This window comes from Cheilinus undulatus, linkage group 16 (genome assembly GCF_018320785.1).
Source record: "Cheilinus undulatus linkage group 16, ASM1832078v1, whole genome shotgun sequence".
Classification (NCBI taxonomy): domain Eukaryota; kingdom Metazoa; phylum Chordata; class Actinopteri; order Labriformes; family Labridae; genus Cheilinus; species Cheilinus undulatus.
In genome coordinates this window covers 1850096-1877031 of record NC_054880.1, presented here as the reverse complement: position 1 = coordinate 1877031, position 26936 = coordinate 1850096, and the positions used below count along the sequence as shown (strand labels likewise).

Sequence of the window (26936 nt, the reverse complement as noted above, 5' to 3'; positions counted from 1 at the left end):
TATTTCTCTTATTTCATAAAGCTTGCATAAGATTTCATGACCTGCTTCCTGCCATAAAGCAGCTGTTTGTTCACGTCTTGGCTCTAATTAGCTCCTTAATTGGAAGACGAGACTTCAGTGTTTGTTTGGCGCACAGCTCTCAGCAGTGACGTCTCACACAGGCGACGCTGACAAACATTCATTATTCCATTACTTGTGTTGCAGTCATATTTCAAAGGACTCATAATTACAACAGAAAAAACACTAAAGGAGAAGTGTGGGGGCTCATAATGAAGGCTGGTGTGGGGGAAGAGAGAAGGCAGAGTGGAGCTAGCTCAGAGTCGACATATGAAGGAGGAGAGACTTTAAACCTGGTGGAGATGGGTACAGGTTCTCAAACAAGACGTCATCACTCTAGAACACTGTTAATCCAGCTGTACGTGATGTTTTAGGTTACAATAGTTCAACTCCACAGCCTTCTGTATGGAACTAAACTGAACATGTTGAGACATATTAAGAAGTAAGACAACAATAAAGCATTCACAGGAAACTTGTGCAGCCAGAATTTGCATAGCAACCAAAATTACAGCAACACCACAACTGCTTACATCAGCTATTGGTTGTTTGCAATCACGTGATCCTAAATGTCTGTTGGGAGTCAGGCAGTGGGGGACAGCCTTGAGGAATGAATGGTACCAGAGGTAAGTTAGTACTTTAGAGCTCTAAATGGACCGTGACGCTGCATTTTTTTTTATCAGAAAATGTCTACACACATTGAATACGATTCCTACGCTTAACAAAAAAAAAGTTATTTTTACCGCAGTTTAACATATTGACCTGGCGTGGAGGCGATTAGTTGCACAATTTATTAAGTCCTAGACCTTCCAATGTAGTCTAGCCAGAAGAAGGGAGACAAGAGTCCTGGGCGTCTGATACTGAGCAAGATGGATGTGTTTCACACACCCATCTGGAAAACCTCCCATACACTGTGTTCAGGAAAGGGCAGAGCCTTTAAAAAAAAAAAAAAAAAAAAAAAAACTCAGAGGGTGACTGGATAAACGTTCTGTGTGTCACATCTTTACAGGCCAATTAGAGCAACAAAACACGTGACATAGCAGCTCCCAAGGAATAAACTCCATAGAGAAATGTATAATGTGAACCATGGGGACTGTAGACATGTCAGTACATGACTTTTTGTTGTTTTTGAAAAGAAAAGAACTCACTGCTGTTCTTTGTTCTTCTTTTCACAAAGAAATGTTGTCAAGTTCTGATAAAACTGGCGCTTTAGCAGCATCCACACTAATCTCTACCACCATAATTGCACCGGCCTCTTGTCGCTGCTTGCCCTAAGTCATGACTCAGAAAGTACTGCTTCTAAAGGCTTTTGCACACTGAGTCCGATTAGTTCTTCCTAATATTTTGCACGTTAAAAAAGAAAATCGAGCTCATGTTGTTCTAATGACATTTGCAGACTGACGCCGAAATTTTTGTCCGTAAAATCGAACAGGTTCCATTTCATGCAAAATTTCGCATCAGTCCGAGTCATTTCAATGGGTGAGTTATGATTCAAAACAGTGCCTGCTGCTTCGTCCTCGCTTGCTCACCCCCACTCGACCCTCCCTCTCTCCCCTCTCTCCTCTCGATCTAACCTCACGTTAAACACCAGAGTTTGCTCATTTATTCTGTGGATTTAAACCATTGAAATATAACAGCTAAATAGGTGAGAATGATTCAGATCAGGGCCCGTTGCTTTATTCTCTCTTGCTCACTCACCTCCATCCAACTCCTCCCTCTCACCCACTCCCGAACTCTCACTGCAAACGCCATAGTTTTCTGGATCATTATGTGGATATCAGCTATGGGAATATAACAGATGAAGCGTACGTTGTAACCTATTCACAGCTCATAACAGAGACAGAATTATAAAGTTGCTCTCTCTTTTTCTCCAACGTGGCTCAGTGCTATTACGCATGAAAGGGTGCTGAATGACGCTCTCTGCCAGGATGGATCCAGCGGGATTTTAAAGGAGTGACAGAGAAACAGGCTTGCAGTACGAAACCATTTGCCACATTCTCTGAATTTTTGCAGTGAAGGCAAATAAAAACGCTTTGGATCCAGTGTGCAAGGTCCGAGTGCGTGACGCTTTTTCGGATTACGGATCTGAAAAAAACAGATCCGTAAATAACGGACCCAGTGTGCAAAGACCTTTACTCCTGATTGATCCTGCCACTTTCTTACAGGGCCTAATCTGTTCAAATGGGAGCTTTGCAAGATGGATTTGCCAGTGAGAAACATGGAAACAGGCAAATCCATCTGCTTTGCTATCAACAGAGTAAATCTTGTGGGGTGAGCGACTGGCAACGATGTGCTGTTCATGAACTAGCCTGTGCCATGAAACGGCTCATTTATGTGAGCCTAGGTAGCTAGCTCCTGTTTGAGTGCCAGTTTCTTTTCCTACATCCTTTGCTGTTATTTAATCCACATTTAAAAGCCAAACTAAATGAAGAGCAGAGGATCTGGATCTCTAAGATTGTTTTCACTCCTGATAGTCCAGGGGTCTTGGTTTGGTTCTGAGCCCAAATCGCAACTTGTAGGCCTTTCAGACTGGCAGGGCTCCGTGCCGGTTCCAGTTCATAAACCGGGAAAACCAGGAAAAAGTTGGTTCTGATGCTGAAAAGTTGGTTCTCAGCTGGAACCAAGAACATTTGATTCTTCCTTGGGAACCGCGACATCATCGGTGGGCGTGTCACATTCTAGGTTGTGAAGACGAGCAGAAAATGAAGAAGAAGTGGTCTGCTGGGGAGACAAACTGTTTGGTTGTGATCTGGGCATCGACAGAATTCCAGGTGAAGCTGGAGAGTAGAAAAAGGAAGAGCAAGTTATATGCCGAACTTGCAGAGGAGATGGCAAAGGCTGGGTTCACCTGAACACCAGACCAAATAATTAATGAACTCAAGATACTGAAGGGGGAATGCTGGGACTGCATGAAAGACTTGGGAAAAAGTGGAGCAGGACGTGGAGATACATGTGCATCATGTCCTCCCACTTTGGTTCTGCTTAAACTGGTGTGAACACAGGCTGGTTTGCCAGAAAGCGCCAAAGTTCTGAGTCTCCAGAAGGGAACCAGAGCCAGAACCAGAACCGCTTCTGAAAACACCCACTGTAGTTCTTTCCTGTGGTTTGGTCCGCTCTCACACTGTACCTGCCCAAATGAACCAAACCATCTGGACAACATCAAGCCTGCATATTTGTAGCATGTCATCCTGAACAGAGTGGTGAAGAAGAAAAGAAGACATAGAAGAAGATGTATCTCCTCATGCCTGTTTGTTGAACTACATAAACAATGATAAAACGATGAATTTTACTTTCTCAGGATTTCTGCTTTTTGCATTGGGGCATTATGAGGAAGTGAGCCGTCTAGCATGAGATTAAGGAATCTGCACCAAAGAAGAAGGCGAGCCAGAGCCTTAGACTAGGAAGTGTTACCATGGTAACATAGACGCCAGTCGAGGTACCGACATGCATTTGAGAGTACCAACTGACATAAATACATCCAAAAAATATTACACTTGTGCCACTCCCTGCCTTTGGTTCACGAGTTGGTCCACTTTGCTTTCATACCTCAAACAAACCGCACCAGGGCGAACCACAACCCCTGTTTTTAGGTGGATCAGAGCTGGCTTGTTTGGTCCACATCAGAGTCTAAATGGGCTTTTGCACCACTTTAAACAGACCAGACTATCTGGGTAAATGGAGCAGAGTTAATTTAAAGCAGACCAAACAGCTCTGGTGTGAATCCGGCCTAAAAAGAGACGGATTACACATTAAAACGAGTGAGACTGGACTGACATCAGCTGAGGAAACCCTGGTAAGATCAGAGTAAACCATGACTAGACTGGACTGAACCAAACCGGACCGCTTTGTGAAAACGGACCATATAGGAGCTTTGTACAACATCAAGGCTTTAAACAGAGGATTTTTTAATTCCTGTATGCTGCCATACTCTGTGAGTTTTAAAACTTTTTTGCCGCCCCCAAAGGGACTTCTCTGCCGACATCATCGATATAGAACCTACAGAAGCAAGAATATGTCTGTACAGCAAAGCAATGCATTTCTTTCAAATTTACATGACTGATTAGATACATCTAGAATATTAATTATACACAAGGAGAAAGTCATGAACATTTCCAGAAAATGAAAGCAAAGATTTCAGACAAGCTGCTGTTGTTTCCCTGCTTTATTTTCTTCTGTTTGTCACTAAAAGTTTATTTTTACACTAAAGCTCAGAGACAACACAGCACAGCAAACCCTCCATTAGTCTCCATGATAGCTGCGTTTCTGCAGCACACTGATTCTTCAAAAAGCTCTCATTTAAACACACAGTCTCCACTTGTCATTACCCAGCAGCCCCTGCAGCACAGCTCGGACACGAACGATTCAGCTTATTAACAAACAGAAGAAAGATTCAGGTTTACAAGAAGACAGAAAGAAACAGGAGAGGAGAGGAGAGCCGTGAGTTTGGAGCTATTAACATCTGTGAAACACAAACACACAAAGCTTCCTGTGGACTTTCTGATTGGCTGGAGCTCCCTCAGCTTTCAGACACTGTGAGGAGAAACTTCCCACTGAGACTCTGATTCTTAAGCTCACTCTGTTTTACACACGTTTGCTCAGGAAAACACAGACGCAGACCGCAGCTGCAGAAATGTGGATAACTAGATCTCACACGTCAGGAGTGAGGTTGTGGTCTCAGCGGTGATGGGGATCTTTTCAGGTCTTCAGTCAGAGGATCTGACTGAGGAACATCTAGTTTGACCATTTGTGTGACTGTTTAGTTCAGTTAAAAATCCACAGAAGTTTTACCAAAGACAGGACTCGCCCTTGTTTCCTTGTTTTCAAAACGCAACATCCATTTTACTCATAAACACTGAGTTAAAATACTCAGCTCTTCTTAACCTGTTCTAAATACATATTATGAACAAGTTAATTGTACTTCTTGGCCATAACAGCAAAAGGGCTCAATTTACTTAAGTTTACTCAGTTTAAAAAATTAAGTAAAAAGGGGAGTATAATGAAGTTGTGTTAACTTAAAAATCCAAAACAGCGATTTGAACTCTATTTTTATGAGCTGATAGAACTTATTTCAGTTTTAAGTGAACAGTACTCAAACAATATAAGTGTTTTTTGTTATAACTCACATTATTTGAGTTATGGCAAATCTGCAAGTTTTCCCAGAATGCCTTGGGCACTAAACCTTTATGCACACTGTTTGCTGCAGCTGTCTTTGCCAGGACACTTTTGAAAAATAGATTTTAATCTCAATGAGGTTTTCTCCTGGTTAAAAAAAGGGGAACTAAGATGGATAAATAAAATGCACCACGAGTGAAGTTACTGTCACAATTAAAGATGTCCCACCCATAGGGGGCACTGTCACTGTTATCAGCATCAGTGAAAGTTGTATGGCACGCTGTCATTGATGGAGTGGGTCACCAACAGCCACTGTTGCAAATGGTGGCACAAGACAGTCCACCTTAGATGAAATGATAACTTACAAAACTTTAATAGAGAGTACTAGCTGATGTTTGAAGGTAATCAGTTTTCTAGGATATTTTGAGTGCTATGAATTTATCAGTGTTTACAGTGCACTAAAAATGTTCAGTATCGCACACTCAAAGTAGATGATTTAGGCTAAGTCCTGCAAACTTAAATTAACATTTCAATCTCAGTTGTGAGAACTTAAAATAATTGATTTTAAACTAGTAGTGAACACTTAAATAGTTCAAGTAGAACAAGTACTGCACACTACTAAAAAACAAGTTTTTTTTAACTCACAAAAGTCAAGTGTAGTTTACTTGTTATTTTTGAGGCAACGAGTTTCCATAATTTTTTTTAAGTAAGCTCAACTAATTTTTTCTTACAGTGTAGTCACTTATATCTATCTGACTAACCCAGGGAGAATCTTTAGAGCAGAGCCTTCTCTGCCAAGTAAAACATCTATTTTTTTAAAAAAAGGGGTTAAATCTTTCAAACTGAATGTAGGTTAGAATATCCAAAGATTTATCACTTGAATTTGAAAAATGCATAAGATGAGGAACCGAACATATTAACATATTAAATTGGGGGAAAAAAAAAAATGCAACAAGATTATTTTTGCAAATCATTAAGCCCTAGCGCCTTCCTATTGATGCTATCAACACCTTTTAATCCTGTGAAGCAGCATTTCAGCGAGCCTGGATCTGGAGTGACTTTTGGGGACTTAATGATTAAATCCACACCAAAAACCTGATGCTGAACATATTCTTTTAATCCATTTTAATCTAATGATGATACTTTATTTCCGCTAGCTTGAATTCTACCTGGAATGCTAACAGCCATATTGTTTACCCTTTGTGAGCGTCTGTCGGCCAATAGTAGGCTGTTTCATAATCAGGTCATGCAGTCTGAATAGAGCATAATAGACAGATTGGTACCTTGGTACCTTGGTACCGAAATCAGGAAGGAAAAATGGTATTGGAGCATCCCTAAAGCCGGGTGTACACTGTGCGATTTCAAGCTGACCATACGACAGTCATGGTAGAATGTCATCTCATACTGTATGATGCACGACCATTGTGCACAAGTTGTTTGCTCACACTGTACGATCCGACAGTCCTGCAGGACCTGAGTGCTCACACTGCGACTGAAGTCGGGATGGACTGTGACAGAAACCCACAGTGTTTCCTTTTTAAGAAGTCTCAGGCTCTGAGGGTGAAGTGTTTCCAGTCAAATTCTCTCTATCTCTCCCACTATCTCTCCCTACTCACACAGCACCACCTCTGTGTCAGCTGCAGGTCCGCGGGTAGGAATATTTCCTGCTCGTTTATTTCCTTTATCATAGCAGGGATGCATCAGAAAGTGATTTCAGCCGTTGCCATGGTAATTTAGGACATTGTCTGACCGTTTACAAAGGAAAACAAACCCCTAGTGTTGTTTATTCTACTTGCACTTCTGCTGTCACTGTGAAGTGTCTGGAGCTGTACAACCAAAATATCAAACATGCCAGAAATCCTCCCGACCAGTTGGGAGCAGGTCATCAGGTCATAGTCAGACTGTGGTCTGCTGTCGTACCCCCGTGTACACAGCACAACAAATGACGCCCGATCTGACTGAAAGTCGGCCGGGCTTCAGAGTGAGTCATGCATCTCTAAATCTGTGGCTGAATTGCAGGAAAATCACACAATATACACTCAGCTTTAATGAGATGATATATTCACTGCGTCACAGCAGTTGTGCTCTAAAAACTTAAAAACACTCTGACCTTTGCACACCCACAGAAAACTAACTGAATTTTGCAGGAAAGAGGAGAATTTAGAGAAGTAGCTGCTGAAGTGGTGCTAGTTTCTGTCCAGAAACAACACCACTGTTTATTTCACCAGACAGCCCGTTAATATTTATAGTCTTGTTGATGTAAGTTGTGTTTGCATAGACATGGATACGCCCTTGCTGGTATCATTTAAATTCTGGTGTCGTGGCGATACTAGTGTGTAGTGTGTGAGGTGCAGCCGCAGCATTTCTAAATCATCCATTAAAGGAGAAGAAGCCGTTCTTACAGTGTGAGCTTTGAGTCCTGATTGAATGCAGCTTCTTGTCGTAGAGGAGGGTCTCAAAGAGCCTGAGAGGTGAGAGGGGTCAGCTGTGATTTTACCTGGAGAGATGTTGAATTACAGCCAAACAGCCTCTCCTCAGAGCCGATGACACGCTGCAGCCTGCTCTTGTTCTCAGCAGAGATAGGGGAGGTGAAAAAGAGTTTTAAATCTTTGCTTTCACAGCCATGACTCAACACAACACTTCAGCAGAAATAATAAAAAAAAGCTGAACATGATAAATCTCCTCACAGCTGGATGGAGAGCAGAGAGGAGGAGCAGCAGAGACTCTTCATCAGCACAACGCCGGCAGCGAGCGGCTCGATGAGGCACTGAAGAGTCTCATCAGAGCAGAAAACAGAGTGAAGAGCTGCCGTCATTACGTGTGCAAATGAAGCTGTTATCCAACAGCAGGGCAGATAAGTCTCAGCTAGCAAAGATCGCCGTCCTCTCCTCTCAGACGGATCATGGCTCAGAGCTGCAGGGAGGAGGCCGTCTTCTGCAGCTGTCACTTAAATAAAGGAGAGGAGCGAGAGGAGGCACTGGTGGGGAGGAGGAGACGGACGCAGCGAGGCCGGCAGGTTTCAGCAAATGAGCCGAGGAAAGCTTCAGAGGGGAGGAGAGGAGGCCGAGCAGCGGGGGAGAAAATTAAAGATATAATGGGATGGGAGAGGAGAACCAGGCTGCAGAGAGAGCGAGAGAGTGAGTGGGGGATTCCTGCTCCATGCAAATGTCAGTGAGATCAGATTTGGCTGTGATTTGGTTGTTGGCGTGGAGACGAGACAGCAGCAGCTTCCAAATGAGCTCCTGCGGCTCCACACTCCTTAACCTGCTCCTCAGGATTCAGGTTATAATAGTTCTCCATACCCAGTGTTAAAAAAGATGCAATCACAGTTGTTTTGATGACAGATGACATCAACAGGTACCACTACCTGCTGTCTTCTGTCCCCTCAGGGCCTCTGTACAAAGAAAGAAGCTTTCAGTTCAAAATGCAACACATTGAGAAACATCTCCTGTTTAAATCAGACAGCAGGTCATGCTGGCGTCTCGGTGCACAATCAGCAGCCTGAATCTAATCCGGAGCGTGTCAGGCGTGAGGATGTGCAGCGTTACGCTCGTCCTGCTTCACGCCGCAGCGTCTCGGGTTAATACGTGTAAATCTGCTGCAGATTCCTGCAGGAAACTGTCAGACGTGTCATCTCATGCAGATTTACTGCAGCAGTGTTAAACCCTCAGCAGGTTAACGCCTCTGCACACGCTCACAACACGCTCCACATACTGCTGCTTTAAATCCAACTTTGACCTTCAACATACATCACACATACGGCGCTTCTCACTGCATCGAGAGTACACACTCATCTAATGAGCTTTTGATTCAGCTGGAGGAGAGCAGACCAGAAGAGAGGATCAAACACACATAATGAACATGTAGACGCCTCAGTACGGGGAAAGGCATCTTTCATTAAAATGACGCTAACATCAACCTTCTCCCTTTACAGAACAGAAGCATTCATTTACACTTAATTCATTACTAAATCTGTCCGAAATGTAACGATTGCTCACTTAGTCTTTCATTTGTTAACAAAAAAAGGGGTATCATTTCCTCCTACATTAAAGTTGAACATATAACACAGACTTAAGGAGGACTGCTCAATTTGGTTCAGTCTGGAACCTCCAGGATCACTTTTAGGAACATTTTTTAGGAATTTCCTTTCTGCAGTACTGATAAACAAACAGATGAAGACTCTGGAGGTAGAGGAGGTTTTTGCTGCAGGGGGAGACACGGTCCTTGTACAAGGAAAAGATGCCAGTCACCAAGGTGGACATGTAGATAAAGTCCCAGTACTAGAGCATCAGAGCAGGAGCTGAAAATAGTAGGGATGAACAATATTATCGGCCTGATATTGGTATCAAAATTTCTACCAATATTTACATCCGATATTTTGGCCATGAAAATGAATTAGTGGAGATTTAGGCTGGAACCAACAGACCTATGAAAGCTGAAGTCTTTTACTTTATTTATCCTCATTCTTTAAACTTTAGTGTGTTTGAAGAAGAAAAGTCTGTTTCTTTTTCATCCTCAAACCTTAAATTGTGTTCAAAGGACTGAATTTTTAGTTAGGCTATGTAAAACGTATTTAAATATCGTAATGATATTGGTGTCAACTCAAAGGAATCTGTAAATGTGAGCATATCAGATAAAGGCAAAAATCATGTCTCGTGCATCCCTAGAAAATAGTTTTAAAATGAATAAAAGTGATAAAAGTTGCATGAAACCCTTATTTATTTATTTATTTATTTATTTATTTATTTATTTATTTATTTATTCATTCATTATATTAAAAACTTTTCAGAAATTTGAAATGCATGCCCCATTCCTAATTTCTGGGTGACTATACTGTTATATCAGGTTAACTGCAAATATACACTCGCCAGCCACTTCATTAGGTACCCCTGTTGAATTGCATGTTAACACAAATAGCTAATCAGCCAATCATATTGCAGCAACTCAATGCATTTAGGCACGTAGATGTGGTCAAGACGACTTGCTAAAGTTCAAAGCGAGCATTAGAATGGGAAAAAAAGGGGATTTAAGTGACTCTGAACGTGGCGTGGTTGGTGGTGCAAGAAGGCCTGGTCTGAGTATTTCAGAAACCGCATAACTGTCTCCTGGGTTTACAGAGAATGGTTCGAGAAATTATCCTGTGAGCGGCATTTGTGTGGATGACAATGTTTTGCTGATGTCAGAGTATAATGGGCAGACTGGTTGGAGATGATAGGAAGGCAACAGTCACTCAAATGAACACTCATTACAACCAAGTTATGCAGAATACCTTCTCTGGACGCACAACATGTGGAACCTTGGAGCAGATGGGTTACAGCAACAGAACACCACACCTGATGCCACACCTGTCAGCTAAGAGGAAAATGAGGCTATAATTCATATGGGCTCAACAAAACTGGACAATAAAAGATTGGCAAAATGCTGCCTGGTCTGATGAGTCTCTATTATGCCAGAATTTAAAATAAACAACATGAAAGCATGGATCCATCCTGCCTTTGTCAGCGGTTCAGGCTGTTAGTGGTGTGATGGTGTGGGGGATATTTTCTTTGCACTTTTTGGGCCCCTTAGCGCCATATGAGCATTGTTTCAACGCCAATCCCTTTATGACCACACTTTATCCATCTTCTGATGGCTAATTCCTGCAGGATAATGCACCATGTCACTGAACTAAAATCATCTCAAACTGATATCTTGAACATGACATTGAGTTTAAGAGATTCACATCATAGAGGTTCAGCCAACAAATCTGCAGCAACTGTATGATCCTATCATGTCAGTATGGACCAATTTCTCTCAGGAATGTTTCCAGCAACTTGTTGAAACTATGCCACGGAGTATCAAGGCAGTTCTGAATACGGCCGAGATAAAGGAGAGCTTTCTGGGGCCCATCCAAATGGGGGTCCAATGGAAAATCACAGTCCATTAAGTTAAGCTGTGAGTACCATATTTCATTTTTAACCTGAATAATAGCCACTCTTATCAATACAACAAAAAATGAACTTTATTTTTGCTGTAGTTAAAAAAATACCCTAATCAAAATGTAAACCCATTTTCTCAAAGAAAAAAAAAATCCCCTTATTTTTTTGCAAGTATTAACAATGTGCATTGGTAAATTGAGGAAAACATTTGGAAAGTAACATTAGACTTCATAGCTAAGCCATGATGTGCACAAATATCAGGATGCCAGAGGATAAAATAGAGGGAACTGAAATACCTTTAAGGGACAAATAATTAAATAATTGTGCAAAAAAGGCAAACATGGGTTAAAAGAGGCAAAAAAAATGGTCAATAAAGGTAAAACATGGACGGGAAAATGGTGAAAAGTGGCAAAAATCGGTTAAAAGGAAAGGAAAAAAGGGGCAAAAATGGGTGGGAAAGCGGTTTAAAAAGTGGCTAAATTGGTCCAAGAGAGGTCAAAAATGGGTGGAAAAATGGTGAAAGGAGGTTAAAAAGTGGCTAAAACTGGTGGAAAATGTGAAAAAAAAACAGGGAAAAATAGGCAGAAACAGTGATGCAAAGAGGCTAAAGATTGGAGCAAATAATTTCAACATCAGAACCCAATATTAGCTGGACACGCCATTATGTCAGCCCTGCAGTGAACTGGTGACCAGTCCAGGGTGTACACCGCCTCGTCTTGCCCAATGACAGCTGGGATAGGCTGTCAGTTTGTCATAAAGAGACAAACTGTGGGAAGAGAGAAACCAGACGGTAGACTTCCTGATTGTTTGGTTATAACCTGAAAGAGGTCAGGAAACAGCCTGGTAGCATTGAAAAGAAGGTAAAATCTCTGATAAACCTCTGAATGGTGTTAATAAAAACCTCATAAACAGCCTGGATTAGTATGAATACATCCATTAACAAGCAACAAACCTTTTACTGTTTCCTGCAGAAACAAACACGTTAATCTGCTGCTTATGAACACACAGCAGATTAGGACTAAATGGGCTAATCCACACATTGTTCTCTCAGGGTTATCGTGTATGTGCATCTCTGAATGAGGTGTGTTTGAATGGCTGAAGTGAGAGGTGAGCAAATGAATCATTTCAGATAAAAGAGACGACAGAAAACCGAGGATGAGCTGAGAACGGACCAGAGCGGAGAGGTTACACACATGAAGAAACACACCCACGCTGAGGCCAGCGCAGTTGGAGTGAGAAACGCTCTGCAGCCGCTCCGCGCATGTTTGGCAGCGAGGTGATCCTGGTAGCTTGGAGGTCAGCCAGCAAACACGCAGAGAGAGGTCAGATTAATGGGTTTTTTATGCATTCCTGACACACTGAGCGAGGAGCAAACACAACGTGTTGAAACAAACTCTGAAGGTTGAAACGGATCGACCTAAATCTTCACATTCCTGAACTCAAAGAAGCCGAGAAGAAACAACATTTCTCTCTTTTATCGTCGACAGGAGACACTTCAGAGGAGCTGATCATGTCTGGGAGCAGGTAGCGCTGACGCTCCGCCCTCAGAGGAGATGCACTGTACATCAGAGCGGCTCATCAGCGCCGGCGCCTGCAGCCGCCGCTCTGATCAGCGGGAGGCAGGATGTGCTGACGAGGCTGTCAGCAAACAGCACAAAGAAAGCCAAAACTCTTCAGCTACTGGAGCAAAACAAAGACTTCAGACTGAAGATGGGCTCATCAAAACCAAACAATGCACAGTATAATCTATAATAGAATCTACAGGTAAATGTACACCTGTGCTAGTCTAAGCCATGGAATATAGTGAGAGAACCCGCCCCTGTAATGCTGCAATGATATAAAATCACTGAGCAGTTCATCTAAATGTTCTCTAGTTAGCTGACATCACTGTCTTCATTGTCAGCTAGCTTAATCCGGTGTTGTTGTTCATTGTGAGGTCAATTTCCCAAATCTATCAGTCAGGATGGCCTACAGGCATTAAAAGCATCATAATGGTGAGATTTGTGACAGAAAACAGACTTCTCTCTCCTCTCTGGCACAGAGCCAGACAGCTGTTCTCCTATCAGCATTCACCATAAGGTCATGGAGCAGGCTAATTGCTGGAGTCTCTATTTTTCACTTGAATAGATGCAGCAGGAATGAACATCTTACCTGCTGTAAGTGTGTTTGAATCCATATTTTACTTGTCTTTAGTTGTGGATGATTAATAGAAGTGGACTGTGGCTTTGTCTCTCTCAAAGCAGCAGTAGTAAAGTATCTGATGATAGACACCGTCTGTTTCTGCCAAGTCTGTCACAATAAAAGTCTAATGCTAATCATAATTGAAGATTTTTATTTTGAAGAGGAACTTCAGAAAAGTGTTTTTGGCAGCAACTTAACAACAAAGACGTCTCATAAACGGGAGAGAGACCTAACTTTATATAACTCAGAGATACGAAAAAAAACCTGAAGAGTTAGATACAGGATGAGAAAATTACACTGAGGCTTTTCAGCTCTAATCTGTCTGCGTGTCATGACATCAATGTGACTGATTCTCTAATAGTTTAAAAAGAGAGTTGTAAAAAAAAAAAAAAAGCATAGCAGATGATTCCTACATTCAGGTTGTAGCATTTTTGTTTAACTTGAGAGGATCACATTTCTCATGAGTGGGCGTGGCTTTAACTCATTCAAGGGACGCACTCATCCAAGATCAGAAATTAGGGCCTCATTTTCCATGATTTTGAAGCTTAATTTTACAGACTTAGAGATGTTAATCATGACTGACATTTGGCCAGGTGGTTCATGAAGTAGCAATAAGAGGCAAAAACATTAGTAAAAAGTGGCAAAAATCTGTTAAAAATAAAATTGTTAAAAGCTAATAAAACATGTAAAAGTTGCAAAAAGTGGCAAAATGGGTTAAAGGTGGCATAAATCAATTGAAGGGGCCAAAAGGTGGCAAAACTGGATTTTAAGTGGCAAAAAACAGAAAAAAATGGCAAAAGTGGCAAAATTGGTTAAAAGGTAGCCAAAAAAGTGGTAAAAGTGAATTTTTAGTGGCAAAAATGGGGGAAAAGCAGTAAAAAGTGGCCAAAAAAGTGGAAAAAATTGGTTAAAAGTGGAAAATATCAGTTATAAGTGGCAAGAAAGTGGCAAATTGGATTAATTGTGGCCAAAAAGTGAAAAATATGGGTTATGAGTGGGAAAAATGTACAAAAATGGGTCAATTTGCAAAAGACTGCTGAATACGGGTTAACAAGGAAAAAAACTGTTGCAAAGAAGTTAAAAAAGAAGGGCAAAAACTGGTTAAAAGTGGCAAAAACCAGTAAAAAGTGGCATAAAGTGGCAAAATTGGGTCAAAAGTAGCTAAAAAAAAAGGTGAAATTTTTTAAAGTGGCAGAATGGGTAAAGTCAGTTAAAGGAGCAAAAAAGTGGATTTTAAGTGGCAAAAAAGGGCAATAATCAGTTAAAAGTGGCAAAAAAAGTGGCAAAATTGGATTAAATGTGGCCGAAAAAGTGGAAAAAATGGGTTATAAATGGGAAAAAAATGTAGAAAAATGGGTCAATACGCAAAAGACTGGCAAAAATGGGTTAACAGGGAAAAAACAGTCGCAAAAAAAGTTAAAAAGAGGGGCAAAAATCTGTTAAAAGTGGCAAAAACCGCTTGAACGTGGCGAAAGACTGGCACAAATCAACAAAAAAGTGGCAAATACTGGTCAAAAGCAGCAATAAAAAGGGTGGAAAAAGTGAAAAGTGGTTAAAAAGAGGCCTGATAAAATCAGTGTAAGATTCAAACCCATGAACAGCTCGACTCTTTCTTCATCTCCAAGTTGAGTTAACTGTTTGCATTGATGCTAGTCCCAATGCTAGTGGTTTGACACACATGCACTGACATAATAAATCCCATTCTTTGGGCAGGTCTGGTTGCTCCTGTATCCTAACAGGCTCCAATGTCAGTAGAATTATTCAGAAGTTGAAAACGATGTCAGCCCTTCTAACAGATGGTTTTATTTCATGTTACACAAAAGTCTCTCAAAGGAAAGTGGGACGACTGTCGGCTTTGGTTTAGTTTACACCAGCATCCCTCAGTCTGACACCTCTAGAGTACCTCAGTGGTAGTTCTATATGTTTTATTATTGTGTCGTTTCATATGGAACAGCCTGATATAGTATGTTAATGCTTGGTGTTGTATCTTGAACAGTTCCTCCCATCCTAGTGATCACATTTATAATGGTCAGTAGTTTCAGACTTCTTTCTGCGAACATATAAAGGTTCATTTTCTACAGTGAACCGAGTCCAGTGGAATAACAGCGGAGCGGTGAGGCTGTCAGACAAAGACCGCTGCTGGCGATGCTCTCCGTCTGATGGAATCCCCCCTCCTCACCCCCCTCCAACCCTCTCGCATGTAAAGGTCAGACAAATGAAATCAAAGAGCGCTGCAGGCCACATGTCTGATGGTCACACAGCAGCACCGGCCTCTGACTCGCCGCAAAGAAATTTCATCTGTCTTCATCTCACGGACACAATTCACCCGAGACCTCGGTGACACTGAGCGGGGCGATCAAGACACACCGGAGAGGAGGAGAGAGAAAGGAGGGGGCGATGAGCAGAGAAGCAGAACATACAAAAACAAGACAGAAAGGACAGGAGAAAGAGGATTGACGTGAGCGTGAGCAGACAGGCAGAACATAAAAACACAAAAAGAGCTTCTATGTGCACACACCAACATTCACACCAGCATTTATCCTCACCTCTATTTACAGTCTAAAATATAATATTACCCCAGCAACAGCTTTCCCTTCACTATGCTAGAAAACGTCTGCTCAGCACATGGACATTATTCCATTTCCTGTTTTCAACTCTTTACTTCCTGTTTTTTCTGCACATCTGTGTAGAATCCAAGTCAGCAGTCTCAGCCACAGTGTGCTCAGACACCCTAATGTAAAGATAAGATAAACTCTGTTTTCACAGAAGGTAAATTTGCCTTCAGCTAGAGTGCTGCACACAGCTGCTTTCACTTTACAAACACTGAAGCGACAAATCAGAACAATAAAACCCGAACCGTCCGATATGATAGAAGCCATGCAAGAGGAAAGGATGTATACGCAGCAGTTAAACGTATGTGTGATAGTGATATGTGTGGAAAAGCTCAAGTGACTCACACATGCAAGCGCAACAGTGAAACATCTATCACTCAAAAATAGGCAGAGTCAAATACAACATCACATCATCAGCATAAAGCCTTATTTCCTGACCTTCCTGCTACTAAATCCAAACTTCTGAATGCACAAAAGGTTGTGGTTCTAAAAAGAAGGTTTGTTTTATAATCATTACAAGTTTAAGACTTTTAGAGGATAGAAAAACAAGTGATTAGTGGATGAAAATGAACAACACACTGGATATGGGGCAACCATAAATGTTCTGCCTGTCACGATAAATAAGGGCCAAGAAGAGTGACCACCTCCACATAAAGTGAGCTTGACAGGCGGATGCTATCATTGTTCACTATCTTAAAGCCCAAGTGACATCAATTTGGAGAAATCAGTATGGTGGCTAATGCTAAGCTAGCAGAAAAAAGATCAAAATTGATTTACAAAATTGATAAAACCAATGTTAGTGGTGTGGATTTAATCTTTAAAGACCCGGAAAGTCACTTAAGTTCCAGGCTCACTGGGAAAGCTTTGAAAGCATAGATAGCAGCAGTTAAACAGCACAACAGCAGGATGCAAAAGAGAAAAAAAAGTAAACGGCTACAACATACAGTTCAAAAGTTATTATAACTATATATATCTGTCTCATCTTGTCATTTACAACAATGTTAGTCTCAGAGGGTTTTAAGACTTTTATAGACTTTATGGCACAATATTTTTTACCATGCTTATTGTTGAGACACACTTTCGGGTCCTGAGCCAGCAGTTGTGAATAGGGATGAGTATTGAAATCCAGTACCAACACATCCAGACCTACCGGACCAAATTACAGCACAGGTATCCGTACTCCATTATGAAACCATGGCACCGCAAATGAAAAGCAATGAATACATTATAGAATGAGTGTAATTCATGTTTTAGGTTACACTGGCTTCCTTTTCTTATCCCATGTTTGACTGTCATCTTATAGTAATATTTCTATGAATCATTCACGGACACATGGGCGTAGCACATTGGGGGGGGGGGGGGGGGGGGGTACTGATTACCTGTGCCCACAGTGCCCTCCTTCAGAAGCCTGCAATGAAAGTGTGTTTTTATATTTTTTTTCTTAGTAATTAGTGTCATTATTGAACCAAAAGCAATTAAATGAATCGGTCAATAGACTGAAATTTACACTAAATAGAGTAAAATACAATACTGGGGGGCCCTACTCCTTCTACAGAGATATTTGTAAAACTGGCTAGCCAGTTAAGGGAGGGACTCTGTGTAATATTCTTTCTGGGGGCCCAAAATCCCTTGCTACACCCCTGCCCAGACAGCTTTTATTTTCCCACTAATTTTCAGCACACTTTTTCTCTCAGAAATATCGATCCATGCACCGTTTTGGCACCGGCACTGTATAAAAAGTATCAATTCAGCACGGGTATCACAAAAAGCCCCAAAAACACCCAACCCTAGTTGTGGGCCACTGTCTTAAAGCAAACTTTTAAATCTGCAAATCCATATTGAAAAGGCTGTTTCAAACGAATATTTAGTCCAGCTAGAAATAGACAAAGAATCTGAGTTGAGGCGGGTCTTAACCTTCCTGACAAACAGCTACAACTCACTGGCTTGTAGCATCAGCTACGCCCCTAATTCTGAAGAAATAAAATCCTCATTTGAACTGAAACCCGCAACATAAAAACAAATTAACCCCTGTACGGCATGAGCCAATAAAGACCTGAGTGATTCTGACCAGAATCTTCATCTAATCCGGATTGTAAGGATGCTTATCTCAGCCGTAAAAGTGGACATTTTACCATGGGTGTGTATGTGACTTCTGGTACTTCTGCTGCAAGCCCCTAGTGGACACACCAGGAACTGCATTTCTGCATTGGTGTCATTTTTCAACAGCAGGAGTCACTGCTCAGTTAGAATAGTTCTTAAAAGTTTCATATGTCATTATCAATGGTCTAAGTCGCCTATATTTGTAATGCTTTTATGAGAAATGATGGGTTATCTATGTGTCACTGAATATTTAAGCTTCTTGATTCTGCAGATGAATTTTAGGAAAAATAGAAAAACAGAAATCATCACTGATTCAAAGGCTTTTGTAAATGTGTAGCTGATGGCCACAAACACACAAAAACAACCCCAGTTTCATCTTTTGAATCTATTTTTAAACCAAAATAAATCCCTTTAGTTCAAAACCAGCCAGTGTTTTTACCTTGAACTGGTGCATTGATCGAAGAACAAACAGCCTTCCAACATGAAGAACTTGATTTGGATCAGAACACAGCTTTGACGAAGTCCAGTTATTGATCAACACAAATCAAATCCGTCACAACAGATGCTCACACTGGATGCTTTATTTCTCATCTGCAGCTTTTTAGAGCCTGTCTATGCTTCATTGTTGTGTTTATCAGAGGAGACTGATCTGAAAAAGGAAATCAAAAGTTGTATTATTGTGTCTAAACTTTCAGATTCAATATTCACAGCTCGCCTGTTAGTTTTCACACTCCTCCCACAGCCGTCTCCTCTCCACCAGGAGACAAAGGCTGAACAACGTTTGAAGTTTTCACAGCAGGAAGACGACCAGCTGTCCTGAGACTCACAACAAATATGGTTCCACTGTTTGCTTTTTTACTGAACTCTGCACAGAGGAAAAGATGAAGTCTCCGAGCAGAGACGTTTATTCTGGAGGTTTCTGGGTGCTGATGAAGAAGAACAGACAGCAGGCCCGTCTCTGACCTGGTGACCTCTGACCTTTGGCCTGAGGTTAATGTGGCGGGTTTGTGTTGAAGAAGAGTTGAACACAGCAGAGACTTTGTAGCATTTACAACCTTTAAAGTAACAGTAATCAGGCATAAGCCAGATTACAGCCAAAGAATAATATTATAAGCCAAAGAAAGGAGGATGAAAACCATCTGTATCAAAGGCCAGTGGTCAAATTAATAAATCCTTCCTTGGTGCAAATAGTCAAATATCTCACATTACATTTATAATAAAAATATGAGCTGACCAACATGTTGTGACCTAGGAAGGACAGAAGCTCTCATTCTAACCCTGCTCTAATCATGACTGAGAAAGGGAGCAGGAGAGGCTAATATTGATGCTTTCAACTGATCAGGATACAGGAACAGGAAAACAGATAATCATCCCAGGCTCCAGAATTAAATCAAAACCGTTTAATGGCAGACTTTTTGATACCAGAAGCCTCACATTGTTGTCCAAAGATAAGGTATCTAGGAATGGCACCTATCATCGCAGTATAAGGTTATGTAGGGTAACGTAAGATAATGCATGGTAATATTATGTTGCGTAACAACATTCCCCAACCTAAATGCAACGTAACTTATCATACCATACTGTACCCTAAATTAACATAAAATTAGATAACATAAAGTAACTTAACATGAAGTAATATAAAGTAAAGAAATATGTTGTAACATACTGGACTGTAACTAAATGTAATGTAACAAAAGTAGGGATAAAAAACATGACATAACTTTAATAACATACCGTGGCCTACCGTGTTGTAACATAACATCATAACATACATGGCATAACATATCATAACATAGTGCTATGTAACATAAATAATATTGTATCATAATGTAATATATCATAATGAAATGTATCATAATGTAATTTATCATGATGTAATGTAACATCTTGTAACATAATGTAATGTATCATAATGTAACATATTTCAACATAATGTAATGTATCATAGTGTAATTTATCATGATGTAATGTAACATCTGGTAACATATTGTAATGTATCATAATGTAATGTAACATCTTGTAACATAATGTAATGTATCATAATGTAACATCTTGTAACATAATGTAATGTACCATAATGTAATTTATCATGATGTAATGTAACATCTTGTAACATAATGTAATGTATCATAATGTAATTTATCATGATGTAATGTAACATCTTGTAACATAATGTAATGTATCATAATGTAACATCTTGTAACATAATGTAATGTACCATAATGTAATTTATCATGATGTAATGTAACATCTTGTAACATAATGTAATGTACCATAATGTAATTTATCATGATGTAATGTAACATCTTGTAACATAATGTAATGTATCATAATGTAATTTATCATGATGTGATGTAACATCATATAACATAATGTAATGTATCATAATGTAATGTATCATAATGTAATGTAACATCTTGTAACATAATGTAATGTAACATCCTGTAACATAATGTAACATATTTCAACATAATGTAATGTATCATAGTGTAATTTATCATGATGTAATGTAACATCTGGTAACATATTGTAATGTATCATAATGTAATGTAACATCTTGTAACATAATGTAATGTATCATAATGTAACATCTTGTAACATAATGTAATGTATCATAATGTAATTTATCATGATGTGATGTAACATCATATAACATAATGTAATGTATCATAATGTAATGTATCATAATGTAATGTAACATCTTGTAACATAATGTAATGTAACATCCTGTAACATAATGTAATGTATTATAATGTAATGTAACATCTTGTAACATAATGTAATGTACCATAATGTAATGTAACATCATGTAACATAATGTAATGTATCATAATGTAAAATAACATCTTGTAACATAATGTAATGTATCATAATTAATGTAACATCTTGTAACATAATGTAATGTATCATAATGTAATACAACATCTTGTAACATAATGTAATGTATCATAAACTAATGTAACATCTTGTAACATAATGCAGTGTATCAGTGTAACATATCTTATCATATAGTACTGTATTGTAAAACATTATACCCTATTGAGTTGTAACATAACAACATAATGCAATGTAATGCATTGTAACAGCGTATTGTATCATAAGGTAACGCACCATTATGTCAAATCAAAAATGTCAATAACATATCACACTGAAATGTAACTAAACATAACATAACACATTGTATGTTACATACCATACAGTAACAACGCATAATACAATCTACTGTATCCTATCACTCTGTGACACATTAAAGCATGATATTTAACATATCATATCATAATGTAACATATTAAGACATAACATAATATAGTATACCATAACATATGATGAAAAAACATAACATAGCATTTAGCGTTTTTAACAAAACGAAACAATTTATGACATTACATACCTATTATATCCTAACATTAGATATAAAGTAACACATCATACCATCACTTATCATAATGTAATGTTACTTCACCTAACATATTGTATCGTATCATACTTAATTGTAATGTGACATAATTTAACGTGATGTAATGAAGCATATTGGATCATATGGTAATGTAATGCAATGTTATGTAACATTGCATCGTAACATACTGAATTTCAATGTCATGTAAAATAATATGTAATAATGTAACTTTTCTTATCATTACGTACCATAATGCAATAAATTGTTTTGCCTCATATCATATTATGGTGTAACATAACATAACGTTATATAACATATTGTAACATTTTGTAACATAATTCCTTCTAATATATGGGAAGGTAATGGAATTTAATGTTTCTTACTGAACTGGAACAAACATAATGTAACGTAAAATAATGTATCAATACTGTAACATGAAAAAAAATCACATCATAACATTACATTACCCAACATAATGTAACACAATGTGATATAATGTGATGCTACGTACATAAGCTAATAAAGATTGTCCACACAAACAAGGGGTTAATTTTATTTTTATCTGTATAGTCAATACTGAAACCAGCTCTTGATTGGGCTTTGGAGGATTTTATTAACAGTAGAGAAAAGCTGATCCTGTAAACAGATATGACATGTGAGAGAGAACATGTTAAGGTGGATTTAAACGACATGACTGAATGATCAGTTCTTTCTCATTTTCCCTGTTTTCAGTCTTTCATCAGATGAACTCTGTTATTAGTTCTATTAAATCTCCATCATGTGATGAATAAAAACCCTTTTCTTTCTGTCTTCATGTTAATGTCTGCTCTGTCGTCTCTCCTCCTCATTTTCTTGTCCCCGCTCTCATAATTTCCACTTTCCACTCTGAGCTGAAGACGCTTTTCTCCGACTGTCAGAACACTTTAGCACAAAAACTTTTGAGCGACGGCAGAAAATTACAGGGAAATGACTTTTATTTCTTTCAGCAGGTTTCTGCAGAGGAAAGAAATCGCTCCACTTTGGTAGAAAGCAGAAATGTTCTTTGTATGTTTGTAGCCATTGTGTGAGGCGAACGCAGACGTGGAGACGTCTGATGGAAATAACAGAATGAGTTTGAACAGCAGACTTGTGTCCATGTAACTAGCAATGTGCTTTTCTTAAATGGATCTATCTTCAGATGACCATGATGAGCATGTTTGACCCCTCTAGCCCAGTTTAGTGTCTCAAACATGGCACACTTCCTTGGCCCTGGCATGAACAGCAGAGGTGGTCTTCACCATGGTTGTAGTTTTCTGCTGTTATCAACGTCATCTTAATGTTCTCTCCTATCAGTGGCGTCCTTATCTCCTGGTTGTCACTGTGATTTGGCGACCAGCTGTTCTCGTTTGTGCAGTAAAGGAATGCAGCGCGGGTAAACACGGAGGAATAAATAACATGCAGTGTCAGGGTCCTGGGTTCAGCTCACACTAATACTTGAAATACCACAGATGGATTTATCCAAGCAGCCTCAGAAACACAAATTCTCTATGACTGTGTGAGTGTGACAGTTGTTCAGCAGATGTTTGACTGCAGACAAACACAGCTGTAGCTCCGTTTACTGTGTTTGCTGTGAAACTCGGCTGCTGGTTGTCAAACTGAGAGTGAGTGTTCATCAGACGTCTGCTCGGCTTCTGTTTCTCCATCAGCTCTTCTTTCTGCTCGATGATACCAGGAGGGAAACAAGAGACTGAAACCAACTTTGGGCGAGAATAGGACTGATTTTCTTCCTCTTATCTCGGCCAGATTGCGCTGGCAGCAGACTGAGTCAGTCAGCCCAGACATCCCTCTCACCAACAACTTTTACCAGCTGTTCCAGAGCTGATGAGATATATAATCCCATCAGCAAGTCCGAGGTCTACCCTGTTGGACGAACCTGGAAGACCTCCACAGGAAGGGGACTAGAAGGCATCCTACTAGAGGGAGCAGAGGCCTACTCCTAGCTCCCTCCGGATGTCTGAGCTCCTCACCCTGTCTCTAAGGCTGAGCCCAGACACCCCCTTCATTTTGACTGCTTGAACCTGCAATTTCATTCTTTTGGTCGTTAGGGAAAGCTCATGATCATAGGTGAGGGTTGAGGGGTAGACAGACCAGTCCATCTCGTGGTCCAATCCACCCTGATTCATGAGTAAGAGCTCCTATACTTGGGAAAAAGAACTCTCCCACCTAAGGGAGGCAATCCACTGTTTTCCAACAGAGAACCACGGTGTCTGACTTCGTGATTTTTATTTTTATACCAGCCGCTTCCCACTTAGATTCCTGCTGGAGGTCCCTGGATGAAGACACCGCTTGGCTTTCATCAGGATTTTAAGTGTCGATGTAGGGTGATGACTGTCCCTCTGAAACTTGTCTCGTCTCCACACAGGATCTCTGGAGCTCAGAGTGACCATCAGGTTCTTGGTCAGCTCTCTTACTAAGGTCCTACTCCTCTAATTTTTGATATTTAAAAACCTAGTTTACCCTTATTCTGTGATGACAGTGTTTTTTTTCTTCATACAAAATATACAAAAAAAGATATCAAGGAGTGGTTTTGTACATATCAGCTAGCCTCATCTTACACCAGGACATGCAATGACCAAAAACTAAACAAGAAAACAAGCTTTAAGGATGGCAGTGAACTCGCCTGTCTAAGGATCTTTCACAGATCCGTCCTAACGAGCCTCGTGTTTGTTTGACTTTCAGAGTAAAGTCTTCATCGCATTCCTGCTGTCTGCTGCAGGATTTATCATCTGCAGATGGAGAATCTTTGTCTCAACATGAAGCAATAAACAGCAAAAACACTTTCCAACCTCAGCCTCAAACCCTGTGGACGTCAAACCCGAACCTTTCACTGCAAGTCACTGATAATAATCGGCTTAACCTAAGAGCAAAGGTGCATTATCACGCCTCATTATCTCATTCACAACTGGGATTTAAGCACTTCTATGCAGCACACTAAAGAGAGCCACCGTGTTTGTGGTGAACAGTAAAATATGAATAGTCAGGACTTGTTCTCATTTATAAGGTCTCACCAATGATTGAGAACTATACCCATCGCAAATGAGGCCTAGGGTTAGCTCATGCAGGACACAACAGTCAGCTGACAGCCTCCCAGCTCCCACAGCCAATCACAGCTCTTTCTCTTAACACAACAGTGTATTTAAATACATCTTACAACCTCTACTTGCATTAATGCTAATGCACCACACTGCTGCTAGCAAACCTTAACCTCCTCCACCCCAGCCTCCTCCTTTATAACATAAAGCATGTTGCACACTCATATTCAGATTCATGCTGCTATGGATGAATTGCTGTTGAACTAACTTTATTGTATTCAAAATGAATTAGCATAAATGAATCCATCAGGGGCATAGCTGGGGATTTTGGGCTCCCTGATATATCACACAGGGCCCCCTTAAATTGCTAGCTAAGCAAAAAAAATGTGTAATTTTTACAAAAATATATGCATTTCAATGTATTTTCAAACCATAATTTCTCCAATTATGAGCATTGTTTTGACTGTGGTTGAATTAAATCTACTCACAATATTTCATAGTACTGGACTACACCATCTGGACATTTTTAAGGGAGAAGCACAGGCCGCCCAGTACTGTATTTAACTCTATTTGATAAGGATTTCAATCCATTACCCAGTTCAATTAGTCACTTTTGATTCAGTAGTGACACTAAGAAAAATAAATCAAAACACTTTGTATTGCAGGCTTCTAAAAGGCTCCTCCCCACTGTGGGCCCCAGTAATCAGTACCCTTTTCCCCTCTGTGCTACGTCCATGGTATACATCCATGGTAGCTATGCGCTCCCTGGAAAGTTAAAGCATGCTGCTTGACTAACCCAGGGAGAATCTTTAGAGCAGAGCCTCCTCTGCCAAGTAAAACTGTATATCTCTGTATATCTCAATAACACTCCTGATTTTCACATCTGTGCATCTCTAATCTGACTAAAGAAAGAAATAAACTCTTAAAGTTGAGATTTTCTCTGCAGAATAAGCTCCGACAGAAAGCCTCAAACAGCAGCTCTTCGAGCTTTATACCTAAACTCAAACTGATCACACATTAAGATCCCTCCGTCTGCATTTTGGACAAAAACCGTTTTAGGTTCAAAATTAACACAAACAAAGGTGAGAAAAGAAACACTCAAATGCATGGATCAGCTGCTCGTCTAAGGACTGCATTTCTTCCATTCCATCGACTCCAGAGTCAGCGTTGCTTTGTAAGCATGAAACAGTTTATTCTAATCATGTTTTATCATTCAGTTTCCATTCAATCAATAAATATTTCACATTCCTTTGAATTTATTTCTTCATTTATCAGAGCAAACATCAGAGTAAAAACGATGTCAGCAAACATCTTCTTCTGGAAAACTATCGATTGTTTCTCTGCAGGCAGCGTAAGGTCAGCACATTCACAGAATCCCAACCAAATACACACATGAAGAAAAATTTAAACCCACTCACACACCTAGAGAGAGAGAGAGGGAGAGAGAGAGAGAGAGAGAGAGAGCGGTGTTTGAGCCAACAGCTGATCAATAGAGGAGGAAGAGAAGCTTCAGAGACGCTCAGAGGTCACCTGGCTGCGTGTGTGAGTGTGGGGGTTTGAGTTTGTGTGTTTTGTGCCAGTGGGCATCAAACCAGCAGAAGAAAATGGAGAGTTTAAATGTTTTCAAGTTTGAAGTTGGAGGAGTTTCACTGAATGACAGAGAGAGAGAGAGTTTGGTAAGCTGCCATGTTCCAAGGTATCTTAGTCGAGTCAAGCTGTGAGAGAAAGAAGACGAGCTGACTGTCAAACCAAAATAAAAACACACTCAGTACATTTAATGCAATTTTACCGTTTTATTGATTTTATTAATGAATCATGGTCAAAATAATTTGGCTTTTTTGGACAAAATTGCATGAAGACAAAAGAACACTCCAAGCAACTCAGAGAAAAAGTTGTGGAAAAGTTTAAGTCAGAGGATGGATACAAAAACATCCCCCAGAGTTCAGCTAAAGCTACCATCAAGAAACTGATACAGATGTGTCACATGTGTCAGAAAACTCAGATTAAATCTGGACTAGAGTTCACCAACAGGCACATGAGAGACTCCATGGTTGGGCGAAACAATTTGCGAAAAATAATCTGATTGTGATTTTTTTCTCCCAATATTACGATTGTGATTTAATATGCGATTATTTATAAGTTATCTTATGTATTGTTCAACTAACACAAGCAATTTTGGCTCATATAGCAAATTTGATTTTAATTGTCACTTAAAAGGGGATGATCAGTTTTAAATTATTGTTGTTTTGATCAAGAAAAACATACACATGAACAAGAAAAGTAGGATTTTCTTAAACCATGCCACAAAAGACATGTGAATGTTTGCATAATGTGTAGAGCAGAGGTGTCAAACACAATCACAGCAGGGGCCGGATTCTGGATTCAGGTCTAACCTGAGGGGCCTAACGGGGTCACCTTTTTAACCATAAACTGTCAACCTTGTTTCACCAGTAATAAAATATGAAAAAAAAAAAAACTTAGCACTGATGAT

The 26936-nt window shown here is 39.9% G+C and overlaps 1 protein-coding gene across 1 annotated transcript in view; it reads right to left on the bottom strand.

The window, feature by feature from the left end:
* LOC121524338 (semaphorin-6D-like) overlaps positions 1–26936 on the bottom strand; it is a 256246-nt gene that overhangs the window by 211305 nt on the left and 18005 nt on the right. The window lies entirely within an intron of this gene.